The following is a 16,353-nucleotide window of genomic DNA, read 5'->3' on the forward strand; positions in this document are numbered from 1 at the left end:
TTCACACACAGAAACACACACACATGCTTTCATAGATGTCGCCACGCTAGTGTGTGCGCCCTGTCAACACCACAGGCTGGCTCTGGGGGAGGAGGGGGAGGGCTGAGAGGCAGAGGCTCGTGTTTTCCCGAGTGGTAATTGGCAGTCGCCATACCAACGAGGGAGGGCCAAAGTCAGAGATTGGTGGGGGAGGAGTTGCAGGCTGATTAAAAAGCCCTCCTCAGCAGCAGTTTCTCCTCTCCTGAGCTGTCTCCACTGTATTTCTGTGTCTTTATTTAGTCCTTCCTGTTATCTGGCCAGTGAAGCGACGCTTTGCGTGGAGGACGGAAGGGAGGGTAGAAGGGTGAGCTGTCAGAAGGACTGGTGGACAGGTTGGTCAGTTTCTTTACCCTGCCAAGTCATCTGTCCATCACTGTGGCAGAGCTGCCTACATCCTGTGGATTTATCTCTGTTTAAGACTGTGAGTGACACCTGGGAAGGCGAGAAGAAACCTGAGAGACAGGAGGCAGGAGGCTGCTCAAATCCCCTCCTCACCTCGCCTCTCACTCCCTCCATCTATCCATCCATCCATCCTCTGTGTGTGTGTAGATGACCTCTGCTCTTCTGTAAGTAAGTAGCTCTGCTGCAGCAACATCCACTCACAATGTTTATTAAAGGCGAACAGACTTCATAGCACCGATCAGGGGTTCAGGGAAAGCATACTTACATTTCTTTTCTTTTTTCTTTAGAAATCCTCCTTACCTCACTGAATATCTCATTCAGTAGCTGTAATTTGCCACATAAGTTGCCAGTTTCGGTTTGACGCTTTGTCTGGTGCAAATACAAGGTCAGACTTAGAGACTGTTTACACATAATAAAAGCTGCTATTACATAACATGCTCTAAGTACAACAGGTACTGATATGAGGAAGCATTTTTCTTAAAGTTGTACGTCTGCACAATAACTGTAGCTGCTACAAAAATAACATCTGAAATCCCTGCCTACTCCCACCTCTCCCCTCAAGGTCTCTTCTCTGTGATCAGCTTCATGCATTAGTACTCACATGTAACCTGACACAGTGATAGCTGTGATGTAATAAGGACCCCTCACCCCAATTTACAGAGATCCATCTACAAACACTGTACACACTGCACTGTTTGCCCATAAGGGCCTGCAGGTGTAATTGTGCGTCTGATGTGTGTGTATGTGTGTGCAGACCAGCTTCTCTTTTCCACTTCATTGTCACACGTTGTTGAATCATGCAGAGTTAAGTCTGCAGCGTTGCTGCTATGGCATCACGAAAATAACTGACTGTAACATTTTAGTGAGAAGTTTTACATCTGCTTAAGTGTTGCATACTGAGCACGCTAAGAATGTGAAGTCATTATTAAATAGTTTAAAGTCTTCGCAGGCATCAAATAGCTTCGACTTTAATTCAGTTTCATTTTTCTGCAACTGCATTTAGTGACATACAGTTGGCAAATGTTTAGTTTGGCAATAACTGATCTCCCCTTATTCTGGACAGCAACTATAAGCTGGCCTGGCATGTTTGACAGGCTTTGATTATATCAAAATAGCAAAGTAGTGTCTGCAGGACTTAAAGTTACTCCAACGTTACCATTAGCTTGCTGCCTACTGTGGTACCTTAGTGCTGTGTGGATATTAGCTGCCATTATGGGTAACCTTAAAAAGCCACTCAGGACCAAAATATACTGAACACAGAGCTGCAAGCAAGTGTGAAAACACAACCAAAAGTGAATCTTTGAACTTGTTGCTAAGCCATCCAGGTCATTATAATCCTAAGTGGTTGAGTTAAAGGCAACGGGACTCCTTTTTAGGTGCATGAAGATATTTCATCTCTTTGAGACATTTTGGTTACACAACTTGCCTCATTCCCCCATTTACACAAACACTTTTTCCTCTTGCCAAAATATATTTGGCATGCAGACTGGAGCAACCAGGGACGGAACCACCAACCTTCCGATTAGCAGATGACCTTAGCTTTTGAGCAAGAGGTAGCCAGGGGTGCTTAATAAAGTGACTGGTGAACATAAATATGTAGCCATAGACAATGTTCCCTCCAAGCTGCGTGCGTGCGCAATTGCGCACTGCTGGCACGGTCTCTGCGCAAAGAAAATATGTGTTGCGCACAAAAAAAAAATCCGCACAAAAAAAAAAAAAAATCCAACCTGAATTGAAATGAAAATTAAAACTTTAACAATTCTGTTTTGCAGTGTTAGTCAGTAAGTGACTGGCTGCTCCAGTATGGGATCAGAACGATGCCACCTTATCCCATAGTCCTGCCAATAATGCGATTCACATTCGTATATACGCAGCTAATCAACGTCGTTGACAGGCTATGACAGCGTACTTATGTGCCGACACCGGTGTTTTAGCGAGCAAAGCGGCGTGGCTGATGTGGAGTGAAGCCACGTTAATGACAATGTGTACAACCATTGGAGATGTGAGCAGGACAGACGGAACAATTGACAGAAAAAGTGTTGACTTTATACCAGTTTTTAAATTGTGTTGATTGGCCACGTAAAACCAGAGTTATGATAAAAATATCTGCAATGTTTGTTTTTCTTCCTGAATATTGTCGTTGTTTATATTTACTGCGGGAAGAAACGGTAAAAACTGCGTTTTATAAGGAAAACGTTCAAAAGCTCTCTCCACCTGTGAGCAAAAACCAAACCAAAAAACTCCACCCTTTCCTATTGGTGGAAAAATGTACTATGTGGACCAATCAAAAAATGATATGGCAACATCCCACTTAGTTGTTTAGGAAGGGGGGAAGTTTTAGGAGTGACGGCGGTGTTTTGAGATGTGAGAGATTTGCGACGTTTAGCACAAATCTTGTGTAGTTAGTGTGTAGTGTAGTCAATAGTTTTGTTGTGTGTGTCAGAACAATGAGGCGACTGCTGAGTGTTACAGGTGTTACAGCAGTGATACATCTGCTGTTGTCAGGCCTGCAGGTATCAGGCTGTTGTTCTCCTTCATCTCATAGTGGACAGAAATTATTTTTTGGCACAAATAATCTGTGTGGCATCAAATTTGATGCAGAACAGCTGATTGTTCTGTAAATAGTTTGAAATGTTTATTTAAAAACGCCTTGGCTGCATTTAAAAAATAGCTGCAAGAAACTTTGTTGTTTGCATAACTCAGTTACTTTTTTAAAGAAGTAACTAAATAATTAATTGCCCAACATTGGTCATTATATTCTGTATTTTGTAGACAGAGTTACAGGACTCTCTCCCAGACCACAGACTCAGACTCATAATACAAGTCAGAGCAAATAATAATAATAATAATAATAAAGTTGTGTTTTCAAAATTGGAGTTCAAGTTATTTTTACTTCCAATAGTGTTAACATACTATACACGTCATGAACAAGATTTTTTAACATTTTCATTGTAAGTGGGCTAAAGCAGTTAATTAAAAGTAGTCTAACAGAAATGTAAATGCTGTAATTTGATGATTTGAATAAACATGTAACTTGGATGGATTCGATGCTGGCGTGACCACAGTGCACACGTCTGCTGTTGCTCACAGTGGTCCACGGGATTGTTCAGCGAGTTTGTGTGTTCGCTCAGACACATGAAAAATTAGAGGGAACATTGGCCATAGACACATTGTAGCTTTTTGCAGGGTTCTTTAGTGTAAAATAGATTATCAGATTACAATTTGAATGTTAACTGGCTATCTGGCTAGCTAGTAGTTCTAAAACTCCCATTAGCAGTTTCCAGCTTACCTGGCAAACATGCTTATTTTTGTATTTGTTAACTGCATATGTGTCAAGCAAAAATGAATTGCAAGAGTAGCAGCAGTGGCTCAGAGGGGTCTGAACGGGATGTGAAGGCTCACCTGTCTGCATGCAAGACAGCAGCTTGGATGTGAATAAAGTGACGTTGCATAAACAGTCACTTTCTTTCTAGTTTTCAAGTGTTTAACACTGAATTTGTCCCATCGCTCCAGGATTAATCCAACAGACCAAACACAAGATTTGCTCCTGCTTTTTTGTATTCTGTTAGTCTTTGTCAGCCTCATGACAGCTTCCCGTTTCAGATGACATTATCACATGCGTCATGTGGTTGTGGGTTTTTTTAAAGTAACACTTTGCCACACAGAGAGGTTTGTATAATTTGGAAATCATCATCATGTGTGCAGCTGAGGCACAATAGTAATATTTACATAAGCAGCTTATTATTGAGTTCCTAATTACAGAGCTCTAGGCCCACTCAGCCATGATAATGTGAAGATAGACCTTATCGTATTCAACAATAGCCATGGCACCAGCTCTGAGATGAACAAACACACGCAAACATTTGGTCAAACACACCAAATGGAAGATGGCTTGCCTGTCACACAGCACCAGGCCTCTCTCGCAACTAATGTGATGAAACATTAAAAGATTAAATGCTCCAGCAAGCCAGAATCTTTTGTGCAAATATTTCCACCGTGTCCGTCACCTGAGACTCCATTTGTCTTTACTGTGTCTGCATTATTACAAAGGCTGTATTTCATTCGTGTAACCTGTTTAAACAGGACGTGGCACTTCACCACTTTGTTTCTTTGTTTTCCATGAGACGTACAAAAAGTTATGTTTACTCGCTGTTCTCATAAATCATTTGTCAGTCTTTAATAGTACATTTGTAATCATAAACTAGCAGAACTGCCTGACATCCTTACCACAAATGTGCATCATATTGCAAGTAGCTTCGCATGAATGCTGGGCTGCTGGTGGGACCTTTAAATACAATCTTCTATAAATCATGTTCACATTTTATAAAGTGTTATAATGTTCCAATATGTGGACAAACTGAAAGCTGTCAGTAAATTGCATGTAGCAGTCAACTGAATTCTGTTTTCTTATTATGCATAATCCAAGCTATGGTGGCCTCAGCTGGCTGACTAAAGCATACTTGTCCTACAGCAATCAAAAACATTAAATTAAATTAACTCATAGCTTTCATTTAAGTGATAACAGACTCCAAGGAATGAGAAATTAGGTGAAAAATGGATATGTCTTCATATTTTGCACTGTCACTGTGCAGAGCCATATGTTACTGGTTAAAAGGGCTGAACTAGTGCTGCACGATTATTGCCAAAATGATTATCTTAATTATTTTTTATTAATATTAAGATGATAAACATTTGTCAAGATTATGCAATGGGTTCAGTGACAAAAACGTTTTTATTCCACATAACACTGGTTTCACATCCATGTTTGGGTGTCATTCATGGTAATGTATACATTGTTGCATCACATAAAACTGATGACACTGATTCACCTAAATTCAGTTTTATCTTTTAGAAGAAAAGTGTAAAAATATAATTAGAAGAACTGCATCAAAAACAGGGAATTGTTTTCACTTTTAGATTCTGTTCCATTCCTGTTGGTCGCATTGGAAAGCTGGCCCTCTCTGAGCCTGGTCCTTCCAGAGGTTACTTCCTGTTAAAAAGGAGCTTTTCCTTCCCACAGTCGCCAAATGCAGAGTGCCATCTGATGGTTGGAGCGTTCTCTATATTATTGTTGGCCCTTTGCCTTTCAGTAAAAGCTGCCTCGACGCAAATGTTGTTGTGAAATGGCACCACATTGAATTATTTTAAACATCTATGTAGGCAAACAAGGTATGTCTTCACCTGACCTACGTGCATCTATTAGAAGCTCAATGTAAAGTCTTTCACTCTGTTGACTGTGCCCGCATTATGGATGTGACTAAAACCCATATCAAAGCACTCAACAGCTGTATGACTGCTGTACGTTGACCATTTTCCTGAAGCGTGTTCCTCACTGTGTTTAATGGACAGATGTCTTTGGCCAAAACAAATCTGACTGCTTGGTGATTTCATTGTGTCTTAGTGAGCTGGATGGATTGTAAAACCAGCTGCACAGGCTCATCTTTATATAAGCCTGAGCTGATGTTGTAACATTCACATTAGTTACCTTACATTGTTTTTCTTTGCTTTCATGCAGTAATTATACTGCAGCCTGTGGTGGCTTTCCAGGCAGCTGAATAAATCAGTTGTGTTGCTCTAGACCGCTCTGCATATGATTTGTTCTTGATCACTTGTGCTCAGTCCAAATTATTTCCAAACAACAGATGATGGTCCTCTTCGAGGGACAAACTCTTCACCGTCTGCCGTTTGATTTTTGTTTAACATAGTGTTACTCTTCCAGACTAGTACAGGAAACTTCAAGGTGCACAATACACGATGATTGGTTTTGTTTTGTTCTATTGGTGAAGCAGCCATTTTCAATACTGCTTAGGTGGTAGAGTGCACGGTCAAGTCAATCAGGTCGGTGAATCAAACCCTGGCTTTTATAGTCCATGTGTCAAAGTAACCTTAGGCAAGATACTGGACCCCCAAGTTGCCCCTGATGCATCTATCAGTGTGTGTGTGTGTGTGTGTGTGTGTGTGTGAGAGAGAGAGAGAGAGAGAGAGTGTGGATGTTAGATAAAAGCACTGCATGACTGCATTTGTGAGCATTATAACACACAGTCAATATATGAAATGGTCAAATTTCACTAGCATTCGCAGACAGTCAGATTCTGTCATGTGCACAGGCAGTAACCACGTACTGCAGCATGTGCAGCTCTGGCTGCTGCTGCTGCTGCCAAGGTCACACTAATTTTTTCTTTTTAAAGCCCTAAAGGACGTAAAGTGTTGCTGGGCATTCTTACCTCACTCACACCCATCACGCTTCAAATGGTTGTCACAGGTGTGTGGGCAGCGCTTTCGCAGCCTAGCAGTCCAGCTCATTTAAATGATCCATCCTATCTCAGGCAGCCAGTGCTTTTTAAAGAATAATTGTTGTTTTCAGGAATGTTGGACAAAAGCAATTGTTGTGACAGGCTCCTTCTCGAGGGGGGGGGGTTCGGTGATGGCATGGGAAAACGGACATCCAGGATCTGCTTCCTTCTCTGTTCAGGAGGATAAACACTTTAAACTGTGAGCTCAGTTTTGTATTTGAACACTCTGGATAATTGCAGGGCTTTTTCTCAGAAGTTGCTACAGTGCTGCAGCTGCGTTGGCTTATTAGGTGCCCGCTCACACACAGACATGTAGAAGACACCTCTGTGGTGTAAAGTAAGCTGTGAGTCACCAAGCTGCTCCTGTCAGAAACCTGACCAGAAGCTAAAACCTGAGGGAAGAGTCTCAAAAACACCAGAATAATCACACACACCAGGTGATGTGAGGCGGTCTGACAGGTGTGAATGTCTGAAACACGATTCCTGTTTCTGCCTTTAAAATGTGTTAATTTCACAACCAAAGTTTGTTTTTCCGCTTATACAAACTGAAAGAAACAGAAGATCCATAAAGCTAAAAATCACATCCAGCAGCTCTAATCTGAAAGTTAATATCTCTCAGTGAAACACTGTTTCGAGTATTTGCCCCCTTTCTTAATTATTTTTGCATAGATTTGAATGACTTTGTTTCTCAGCTGTTTCTTTTGATAGTGGCATGATTTGTTTCTTTCTGAGCTATTTTAGCCTGCTTCACTTTATCAGACAGGTTTTATTTAAGTGGTATATTTCTGTTTAAGGTCTGGCAGTAACCAGGCCTGGGTGTGGCTAGTGAAACTTTGGGTGTTGATTGGTTAAGCTATAAGGACATTAAATTGTAGCAGGTACAATGCACAGCTCCTTATCAGGAGTGCGGAGCAATATCAACAGTAGTACACATGACCTGAAAGATAAGCCTGAAACGTGCCCTTAGTAATTCCTCAGACGGCGTTTGTGAGATAAAAAGCAACACCAGTGTCAAACAAAGCGCATGTATGGTGCCGATCAGAACGCCCTGACTAAACTTAACATTTCTTTCTGTCAACAGGAAGTCCCTCACTCTAATTTTCCACTGAGCCTTTTTGGCCTCACTCGAGTAATTTCATGCTTTCAGTCACAACAAATGTCCATTAGGCTGAGCTGAGCTTGTTTGAGCATGATAGCCTTTCAGTGACGCTGCTCCTTTATTCTTTATAGTCTGGGATTAGTTTTTCTTCTTTGTTCTTATACCCTTTGTTTTTCTGTTTGGCAGCTAAATTATTTGGAGAGACATTTTATTTATGCTGCACTTTGCATCACATGATACCACATTTCAGTCTGAATCCTGAGTCAATGTGAAATCTCCATATCTTTAAGTTAACAGCAAACCTGAGCTAGCAGGATGGTTTATGTTGGATCTATGTCTTTATTGTTGTTCGTGGTGGAGTGCAGACACTCGTTCCCTGTTCTTTGTAAGGATATTAACTTAACATGTTGCGTGCCCTGTTAGCCGCTATGCAGGTGTAGACAGTCTAAATAGATGCAGCAAAAAGGAAATCCCTTCATTCATTTTAGGTTGCTGATGCTAAATTTTTACCCTCATTTGTAGAGGAATGAATGAATGCATAAGTACCTTAACAATGCGGCAGACTCACACTCACTACAAACAGTTGCTGAGAAACGCAGCCACACTGCTAAGTAGCTCCCCCGAAGATCCTGATGAGCTGCAGGTGTGTGAGATCATCCTCGTCAGGTGTGGCCAGCCTCCCAATGGGACACACCCGGGACACAGGGTTGACAGGCCTGGCGGTTACTGTAAACCGGTCCTCCGGAACACGCACACACCCACACACAAACACCTATACACACAAACCCGGAAACGAGGGACACAAGCACCACAGACCAGCAAATATACACAATTCCACAAGCTACTCAAGAACCCTGGGTCCACAGACCCAGGGTCCTTGACAGTACCACCAAGTTTGTCTTTTTAATCGAACTGTGTGACAAATGTTGTCACCTGTGGTAAGGCCTCAGTTTTGGTGACTGGTATTTTTTTTAGTCCGTTACATAATCATAATCAGGAGTTTTCTGTGGGGTGGCTGTAGCTACTAATCAGAAAGGACCACAAACACAGTTGGACAGTCCAAGTGATACTTGAATTAAGCCTTGAAGCAAGTGGCTACAGCTCCTTGTTTCCACATAAGTCAGAGTAGTCATGCCCCTCACTGTAAGTCTCACCAATATTTCTTACTCAGTTGTATATAGCATTTGTATTTCTATTTTATTCTATTGTATATATTATTCTATTCTATTTTATTCTATTGTATATAGTATTTTATTTTATTGCATTCCAGTGTTTTCTAATTTCTGCTACATAACTTTGCACTTTTGCTGTAACAAGACAAATTTCCCACCTGTGGGACTAATAAAGGTACGGAGCCCAGCAGGGGAAATGGGAGAAAAAAAATTAAGACGGACTTTTGCGAGATCTCGCAAAACTATCTCGGGATCTCGCAAAACTTTTGCGAGATCTCGCAAAACAAACTCGGGATCTCGCAAAACAAACTCGGGATCTCGCAAAACTTTTGCGAGATCTCGCAAAAGTTTTAGCCAACCTCCCGTTAGCTCGGAGCTAACGGGAGGTCGAGACCTACTACAGCCGGGAGGAACACCACTTTCCCGGCACATCGTGCCTCAACCTCCCGGTCGGCTTCGAGCCAGCATCCGAAGAATGCGGCTAAAAGTTTTGCGACATCTCGCAAAACTTTTGCGAGATCCCGAGTTAGTTTTGCGAGCTCTCGCAAAAGTCCGTCTTAATTTTTTTTTTCTCCCATGTCCCCTGCGGGGCTCCGTATAAAGGTCATCTTATCTTATCTTATTATATTTATTATTAACTATTATAAAGTTTTACAAACTTTCCCCACTATAGAGTTATTATGAAAGGGGAAACTAGCCAAAGAGGCCAAAGCAATTCATGTGCTCGGTTGTTAAGGTTTTCCAAGCACATTCATCTGTTAGGAAGTCAGATGCAGGTTCTGGGAATGTCCATCAGCTGACTGCCTAGAGAAGAATTAATTTTAAAATAAATACTAAAGCTCTTACAAACACATTTGCTGTTTTATTAAAACTTCTGACTGATTAAAAAATAAGCAAAACTCTAAATGAATTAGAGGATATGATAAACAAGGAAACAGAACAACCTCTATGACATTTAACACGTGCAGCACAAACCATGTCGGCCTGGGTTACAATAGGCCAGTCTGACCTGTTTGACCTCAGTACTTTTGCTATTCACTCATGAATACAGTGGGGCTACTGTTGACACGGGGACATGGGGTGACATGTAACAGAAAACAGCAGAGTACAAAGAGATTTATTGTTTCTGTCACACGTCTTGTCAGTTTTATCTCATTTATTAGCATTTATCTTCATCATCGAAGATGTGAACTGAGAATTTAAGAGCGATGGGAGATGAACAAAGTGATGGAAATGTGTAGCAGAGAACAGAAGGCTGCGACTGTAGTCTAGTCAGCCTTGATTGAAAAAACAAGAATAGATGGGATGGAAGCAAACAAAATGCCATCTTTATTAAGTAGAAAGAAGACAGCTCACGTACATCTAAATAAAGTGCTCATTTGATTAATTTTAATAATATTCATATAAGGAGTTCATTGCCATTGTGATCGTTCTATATTCAGGGTTTATTTATGTAATGTCTTAGATTATATAACACTTTGCTCATACAGAGACGTGTATTTGATTATATATGTGTATTGTTGCAGTATGGCTGGATAATGGCAGCTAAAACTTGATTGGCTGCATTACAGACTGTACAGCAGCTATTTCATAGTGATTGTCTTTCACCACTCTGTGAGCAGCACTGTCACTCCCATTCATCTTCTTTTAGGGAAAATGCGTGTGCATTTGTGCACGTGTGATGGTGGGTGTTGTGCAAGCAAAGGGTTTTTTTTTCAGTCTATATGAAGCAGTGGAGCACACAGTAATTTAACCCCAGGCTCAAGGTCAGTCAAGAGCGCATGAGCCATCAAACGAATACACAGAAGACACTGACAGACATGTTCACGTGCTGAACTCTACTCCCTCTGTTTCTCACACACGTTGAACATAAAGCAGAGAAAAGCATGTATGACGATGATTTTCACACATGAACAACATGCGAGAACATGGCATGAACTACATAGAAAATAAAAAAGTGGTGTGTGATAACAAGACCAACCTTGTGCACATATACAGTACAACAAACTGTTTACCTTTCCGCCACATGTGCTGTTGGTGTGCAGCTGGAGACGTTCTTGCAGGAGGAGTCATGATACTCAAAGAATCCTGAACAGAAATCTGTGGGAGACTTCAAAAAATGGTGGTTACCTCTGCCCCTCGAGAGCTAATTAGCAGCTGAAATATATTAGCTGTTCCACTGACATCGGTGCATGGCAGAGATTTAGATTTGTGGTAGACTCTCTTATTCGTTACCAAAGTAAAGATTTACATAAGGGTACTTTTTATTTTTTTTTGTCTTAGTATCTATGATGTAATGTGAGCCTTTGATCACACAGTGAGTTATTAATACAGCTTTAATATTGTGAAACTTTGAGAATTAAAGTGATTTATTTCTAAAGGAAAAAGTCTTTCAAACCTTTTTTGTAGATCCTAGTGTGGATCAGATCACAGCTTGTGCTGTCAGAAACAAGAAACGGCCATGCCAGGTTTCACTGGACAAACACAGCAGTCAGATGATGCAGCAGTCTGAGTGATAGCAGGCTTATGGCCTGCTCTGACGCTACGCCAGAGCTGCTTTTTACCAGCCTCTCAGGGTCATTCATTCACTCACTTTCAACAAACTGAATGGAGAGATAAAAATATATGTTTGCCCAAGGCTCTATATCTGAATGAGTGCACATGTGAACTGTGGTTTGAGTCACAGTGGTATATAGTCATGCCTGTTCTGTTAAATGTGTCATATTTTCTGAGGTCTGTGCTTACTGACCATGAAGCCCATCTAAACAACCCATCAGCTGGCCCCATTCTAAACAAGCGCACACAAGGGGAGTTGTGTACGCCACGGTTCACTGGGCCATGGGTATATGGCTTTTTGCTGAATCAAACACAACATCCACTGAACTACTCCAGTAGATCTGATTCTAACCCAAAAGTGCAATATTTTGTTAGCACTCAGCAGCTGAGCCAAGTTACTTGATGCATTTATAAGTACGTAACTAACAGGGCTACTGTCAGCTTTTGCGATGATCTAAACCACAATAGTGAAAAGCAGATTGTTATTTCCACCCACAGTACTTTATATTTAGCTAAGCCTGCACTGGACCTCCCCGTCCTTTCATGTGCATACGTGGAAAGCCAGAGGCAGGGAGAGCAGCAGCAAGACCCCCCAGCACAGAAAAGGACAGGCATCAGTGACAAGTGTCTTCTATCTGTTTGGTTGTGGTGATAGTGTAACTAACCCTCTGCAGTCCAATTCACCATAAGTGCCAACCCCTAATCATATATTTTGGCAAAACAAAGGGGGGTGGCATACATCAATATTTTTCAAATTTTGTTTCCCCCAATTATTTAGTTTATCAGTTAGAAGAGTAACCATTTTGGCGGTACTGGTGGTATTACTTTAACTTGTTTTGGAATGTTGCAACTCTTCCAGTCTCCTCTAACTGTAACGACTTAATCAGAGGTCAGCTGGGACATATTCCCAGGTCACTCTGTGCATGTAAGTCATCACACTGCTTAATTTGCAATCACAATATAAAATTCTCTGTATCCATGGCCAAATCATCATAATAATTTACTCTAATGTTATCCTAATACCTAGAGATATTTTGAAGAATAAACAATATTCCATCCTGTTAATAAAATAACATTAATGTACTAATGCCCAATTCATTTTTAATTGCCAAATAAATACTGGTGTAGAGAGTAGAGCCATATGTGTCCAAGCGCTTTCTGATTGGCTGTTATTCGCATAATATGTTTGTTAACAACATGATATCAAAATGTAATTTTCAAAGTTTTCAAAGCTGTGGTTTGCCTGGATGTAGAAGGTCAGGCAAAATAATTAAACTAGATTTTTTTTAAACAGACACTGAGTCATAGTAAGCTCAAACTGCCCAATGATTTTAATCTGAAGCTTAATAAGCAAAAGGATAAAAAAAAAAAAAAAAAACCCAAACATAAACACACATTGACTAAAAACTGATCATTAGTGATTGTTTACATTGACTTGGTTCCAGACTCACAGGTTTCACAGCTGCATCTCTTCTTTATTCTCTTCCTCTCTACTTTGCTTTCTTTCCTTTTTCCTGATTGATGTGTCTAACATTGGCTCCATGTGTCCATTTACGTGTGTAATTAGCCATTAGAGAGCATGCAGTCTGTGGCTGAGACTCTGGCACCTGGCACATAAACTGTTTGCTGATCAAGTGGAATCGCAGTAAGGTGGCTCATGGTGTTGTGGGATTCCTAATGCTAACAGAAATGTATTTTAATATAACTCAAATCCATAAAAACATCTAAAAAGAGAAAAACACATTATTTATGCATGAAAAGAAATTCTGAATTTTCAGAGCTGAAAACTAATTGATAATAACACTAAGACAACACACATGAATATGTATAGCAGGATCCACCAGGAAATATCCAGTGTCCCCTGGAATAGTGACCAGTCTGCCTCTGACAGTTACAATCATTTAGTATTTTAATTTCTTTTACATATGTATCATTCTGTTAACCAGCTCAAATCTAAATTATTCACAGTAAAAACAGCATGTTTTAAAGAAAAGCTGGTGGTGCAGCAGGTGCAGTGGCTCTATAAGCTCTATGGGTTAGGGCTTTGTCTACGTTCACACATAAGCAGACTATAATCAGCTAGACTTCCTTATGGAAGAACATGATGTTCATACAGGTTTCCATCCATTCCCTTCTGCTTATCCTTTTATACCTTCATTTTTTTTCTTGATTCTGTTCTCTTACCTATCATCCAATGTTTTAGTCAAGATCCTGTTTTTAATGTTGTGCTATAGAATATCATCTTAAGTTCATCGTATGTATTTACAGTGACAATGTTTATTTTTTAAACTACCAGATCTCTGGTAGTTTATTCAGGGTGAAGATTTGGATTTTGTTGTGCTGAACGAGCACAACTCGGGTGTGCCAGATTTTTCATTAAAAAATACAATAAAAAATAGAATCTAGTAGCCTAACCTTAACTGTTGTTAGTGTTTAGAGGTTAAAAATAAAGTCACTGGCATGTTTCTGTCTGCAGTGGAACCGAGGGTGCAATGCTGATTTACAACATTTCTGATAGAACAAATTAAGGTTATGTGAGTGACGTGTGTGAAAGAAGCCCTCATCCAGATGCATGAGAGGTGGGAGGGTTGATGGAGGAAGACAAAGAGAGATCAAAGAGGAGAGTGGGTGCTGTAGCAACGTGAAGTGTCCAGGCAGGATCACAGTGAGGGGAAAACTGAGATATGCTGGCACCTTGCTTTGAGCAGATGCACTTATGAGATCAAGCGTGTGTGTGTGTGTCTGTGTGTGTGTGTGTGTGTGTGTGTGTGTGTCTGTGTCTGTGTGTGTTAGTGTGTGGTCAGACAGTATCACACAACTACAACCACAAAGACCAGCTTCCTCCCTTTGATGGAGTAACTCTGAGTGTGATGCCAGATTCTGCTGATTGGATGCAACCATCCAGGACCTAAATCTGCACTCTTCTCCAAACAGAGGAGTCTGTTGTCTGGAAGATAAATACAACACACCGCTGGTCTCACAGAAAAACACACAAACACTGTCCACTGCAATCAGGAACTTTCTCCGTCACGACCTATGCAATTACGTTGTTCAAGAGGGCAAATGAGGGAGCAAAGAGAATAGAAGCTTTCAATCAGATGTTTTTCAAAGTCCTGTGTGGAAAATGAAACTTTTGATTTTCTTTTGGAGAGCAAAGGGGCAAGATCAACTGATATTATCTTTGTGTGGACACTGCAAACAGAAAACATGTGGCTGATTGGCACTCTGTGTGAATAGAGTTGGAGGGGAACTACAGATGAACAGATCTGTGGTTAAAATCTGAGGTTTCAGAAACTATTTCCACTTTGCTCTCTGTCTAAACTTTGGAAATTAAGTCATTTCACATATGCATAATACTGTACATGGGGTTTCAATTGTGCTGGCCTAAAGTTGCCATTAGATCTTAATGAAATTTAGACAAATTAATTTGGAGAAATCACTGAAGAGCAATAAAGTTTACAAATGTCATTTTAATACTCTGGGCAGTGTTGAATCTGCAGGGTTCTGGATTCACACTTCTTGGTCATCTGGGGCCTTTCTGTGTGGGGTTTGCATGTTTTCCCTGTATTTTTGTGGTTTTTGTGAGTGTCAGTGTGTGGTTGTCTGTCTCTCTGACCTGCACACGCTATGTGTACATTAGCTCGGAGTGCCCAGCATATTAAGTGCTGTGTCAAACCAAGTAGTGTTAAGTGGATTTTAAAGTCCTCCAACCCTAATGCATACTTACTAACCTCACTCCGTGAAGGAGCAGCACCTGGTTTGTTTCTGCTATGGAGGAAACAATCACTTCCAAAACTTAGTTTTTATTATTTCAGTGGAAAAGGAATGTTTTTAATGGAAACTTTGTACATGACTTTCTACATCTGTACATTTAACCCTCAATATTGAATTTTTCCCTCTATAGCATGAAGTGAATGAAGTAATGCCAAAACACATGTCAGAGAATTAGTTTGAAGGGTTAGAAGCTTCTGAAACTAAGCTTGTTTAGTGTGTTGCTGAAATGCAACTCTAACCCCAGTTCTAAGTAGTTCACTGGCTGATCTGGTGGATTTGAACCCTTTGGGTCTAAGTCATAATCCTGCCCCTGTGATGGACTGGCAAACTATCCAGGCTGTACCTTGCCCTATGGCCCAGGTGTCAAACTTGAGTCCTCGAGGGCCGGTGTCCTGAAACTTTTCCGTGTGTCCCTGCTGCAACACACCTGAATACAGTCATTAGCGAGACTCTATAGAACCGGACTGAATGCTGAGGTGACAATTCAGCCACTTCATTCATGTAACAGCAGCTCATGAGTGAATGAACATGGTGCAATGAGGTGCAATTTAGAACTACATTTTCACTTAAATTTACTTAGATTTACTTGAGTAGGGTTAGAGTCCCCACCTCAGCATGCAGTCAAGTTCTATAGTCTTGCTAATGACCTACTAATTTTATTCAGGTGTGTTGCAGCAGGGACACCGTCCCTCGAGGACTGGAGTTTGACAGCTGTGCTGTACGGCATCTGGTTGTCTCGACACACTGAAATAATCTGCAAAGACTGGTATGTAAAAACAATATTTACTTAGGGTTTAAGGCCCAGTGTCGGGGGCAGAGTTAGGGGTTAGGAGGTTTATCTAAAAATAAAAACTGGAAACTATTTTCTTCAATGATGCTGATAAAGATTTTAAAAAAAAAACCACCTCCTCAATCTCCTTAGAAAGAATAGCTCAGCCAGTAGGCCAGTGCTTATGTAACACGAGGAAGTGTTTGTATTGCTGTTTTTTTTTGCTTTGTTTTAGATCAATTTCCTTGA

At 40.7% G+C, this 16,353-nt stretch overlaps 1 protein-coding gene across 4 annotated transcripts in view; it reads left to right on the top strand.

The window, feature by feature from the left end:
* The first annotated feature begins 237 nt into the window (after nucleotides 1-237).
* Nucleotides 238-16,353, top strand: part of cdk18 (cyclin dependent kinase 18) — a 68,390-nt gene continuing 52,274 nt past the window's right edge. The window contains exons 1-2 of one of the 4 annotated variants that reach the window (XM_082533590.1): nucleotides 238-371; nucleotides 458-609. The gene's annotated coding sequence lies outside the window, so the exon portion shown is untranslated. Of the gene's footprint in view, nucleotides 610-15,999; nucleotides 16,102-16,353 lie in introns of those variants that run through there. The other 3 variants (XM_082533589.1, XM_082533591.1, XM_082533592.1) reach the window with 3 other exon arrangements.

Source organism: Aulonocara stuartgranti (assembly GCF_965226115.1).
Source record: "Aulonocara stuartgranti genome assembly, chromosome: 5".
Lineage (NCBI taxonomy): Eukaryota > Metazoa > Chordata > Actinopteri > Cichliformes > Cichlidae > Aulonocara > Aulonocara stuartgranti.